Below are 3,142 nucleotides of genomic sequence, written 5' to 3' on the forward strand. Positions count from 1 at the left end.
ACGTTCTCAGAAGAAAACTTAAGACTTGTGCAAAATTGGTGGGGTTTATTTCATTATATTTGCTCAGAATATTGAAATCAATTCCTATAAACCACACTTTGTAAGTTCTGTGTAAAAAGTCTTGTTGAATAAATGTCACACTTCAATTTATTTTTTGACTCTTCTAATGGTGGACTAACATATAAATATCACTGGCCTTTCAAAAGCTCAATGGCAGAAATATTCATTACATTCCTTTACTCTGATCCATTCTGTCTGTGGTATTTCTTTTGAAAGAGTGCGGTTACACAAAAACACCATGCTAATTAATCAGCCTCTTCAGAAGTCAGTTGCTGAAACAGTTTTTGGGTTGGTTTAATCTTCTATTGCTCTGTTCATGCTCTATCCCTGCGCCCATCTTCTACAGAGATGGGTACTCAAAGATGGTAAACTCTTCCCTGTCTACTCCTCACCTTCCCGTCAATAAAGAAATAGATTTATGTTAGCAGACTTCAACTCAAATTCAATAAATGGTTTCTAAATTTAAGGATGCTCAGTAGTATGCTTTGAGATATTCGCAAACTGCTTTATAACTTCAAGAGCATAGCAGACTTAGGCTTTAAATATATTATAATATTTGTATGTTAATACCACATCATTACTCAAATATGAATATACAAATATGGCTCCATGATTACCTGAACACAGATCTTGACTCAGATTTCAGTAAAATTTAGATGTCTGTAATATATTATAGGTGACAATTTTCTCCTATTGCAAAGAGCCCTAGTAGTAGCTAGAACTGACAATGGGGAGCAGTAATTCCTTGATACAATTTTGAGCAAATATTAAAATAAAATTGAGGTTCTAGCACTAGAGATGCTAAGCAGTATACTTCCCAGCAGTGAAAGAATATGCATGGCATGAGCCAAAAATTCACTGGTAATCTACCTAATAACAATATGTAAACAATAACCTTTCTGCTATCCCTGAGTCTTACAATATGTTTTGCCCGAAGTACTGCTACGTATTATGTGTTTCCTGCTCTACCAACCTTTGGCTATGTTGTTTGATCATACAGTTTAGGTGGTACTAGACAAATGTTTACTGTATACTCCATCTTGTTTACTCGTAGTATTCACAGAATGTCACAGATACAGAGCAGACTCTGGCCATATATACTGACAACTTGGCAAAGGTGTTTGAATTGGATTATGTTCCGAGTGCCCTGGGGTTTTGACCAAACGTTGTCTGTTAAGGTGCTCTCAGACATTTAGCTACTGAGCTAACCAGTTAATTGTTTTTTAGTTGTTTTTTTTTCTTACCATAACCTCTCTATGGGATCTGAGTTTACCAAGTCAGTTCTGCCTTCAAATCTTGATTGATACTTACAGAGAGCTCTGGGATCCTTAGGTGAAGTAATATAAGAGAATGATAACATTTCTGTAATACGACTTCTTTGCATTATCCTTTATGCAAGAAGGAAGATGAAATCAATGTAGCTTCATTTTTATTTATACATCTGAGCTAGTGAAATTTCATTTGAAAACATTTCACTTTCCATCAAACGCAAAATATATATAATAAAAAAAAGCACCATTTGCAGCTGCTTTTGTTCAGTAGCTGGATCTAATCCTTTTACAGAATTTAATAATGTGCTTTCTGAAATGGAAGTAAGTGGCAATTTTCTTAATGCAGTTAGCACCATATTTAATATTATAATAATACTGATTTATAATCTTCTCATGTCTCCGTTATATTTTTCAGTGTTGAATAATAGTTTCTTCTAATGTTTGTTGGAATGAATATGAGGACAAATAAGCTTAAAGGTGTTAGAAGGTGAAGTTTCTGAATATAGATGTTATGATCTGTAATTACTTGCCAAGAATCTTTCAATGGCTGCTAAATGGAGAATGAAATTCAGCTCTATCTCTATGTCATTACAAGGTAGGGATAAGTTTATAAAGCATTGAGTGAGATGCTAATTAGCTCTTCTAGAACTAAGGAAGAATGAAACGGCTGAAATCCTATGGGAGGTATTTTCATCTCTAATCAGGCATCTTAATGGTTTTGTGCATGTTGTATCAAATCTATCTTTCTTTGCAGTGGAGTTAACTGGTCTTGATTCTGCCCAGCAATTATTTAAAGAATAAAGAGTTATTATGGAAGTTCTTGGACTGATGAGCTTATAATTACTTGTGATAGTGTGGTGAGGCCACATGAAGTACTAGGACTTGAATTATTCATTGAAGGATCACTTAATACACAAAAATCAACTTCCTTCAATAACTGATATTTCATTACATATTCCTGTTATACTATGAGCTGTGGAAGAATGCCATAGACACACTAAATTAAATTAACCAGGCAATGGAGTAAAATAGCATATAAAAATGTCAAATTGAGGGAAAGAGAGATAGTGTAAAGACATCAAAATAATGAAGTTTAGATGAATTATACTTAAAATCCCAACAGACCTTCACAATTTTTCAGAAATCATTTTGGGACTTACTAAGGTTCTATCAACCTCGATGCCAAATAATATGTATATATATTTATATATAGATTCCACTTGGTAGACTGGGAGAACAGTTTCAGTATGTGAAGATAATTTTCTAATGCCAGTACCAGTCAGAATAATGCTAGTAAGGTCTGTCCATTGGTGGTTAGATTTGTCTCCAGCTATACATTTTCAGTGACTTTGGAATGACTCCATCTCTAACAGTATTTAGTAATTACGATGGTGGAAGTCTGGCTCTTTTAGCTTTTGTAGGTCAAGAGGGACTTTGCTAACAGGTGAAGTTGCTCTAGGTGCACAAATAAATTTTGTGTGCCATCTGCTGGACTCTGTTAGCAGTGCAATCTTGACTTGTAGATCCTTTAATTATATTTGTACCTCGCTAAAGTTATCAATATCTGATGAAATGATAGATGAATATGAATAGCATAATATCATCTCACCTTAGGAAAGCAGTAGTTTTATTTAAGTGTGGCTAGTTGTTCACAAAATATACTTCTGCAAAGGTAAGTTCTTTTTTTTAACCCACTGATGCATTGTAATTTTATTATTTCTGGATTGGTGTAGCATTGTTGAGATCTTGTTTTTTACATTATAAGGTTCAAGTTCCGTGTTTGAAAACACTGGACTTATAAAAGCAGGCTT

The sequence above is a fragment of the Lagopus leucura genome, unplaced genomic scaffold (assembly GCF_019238085.1).
Source record: "Lagopus leucura isolate 7727_CA_CO unplaced genomic scaffold, USGS_WTPT01 Super-Scaffold_100015, whole genome shotgun sequence".
Classification (NCBI taxonomy): Eukaryota; Metazoa; Chordata; class Aves; order Galliformes; family Phasianidae; genus Lagopus; species Lagopus leucura.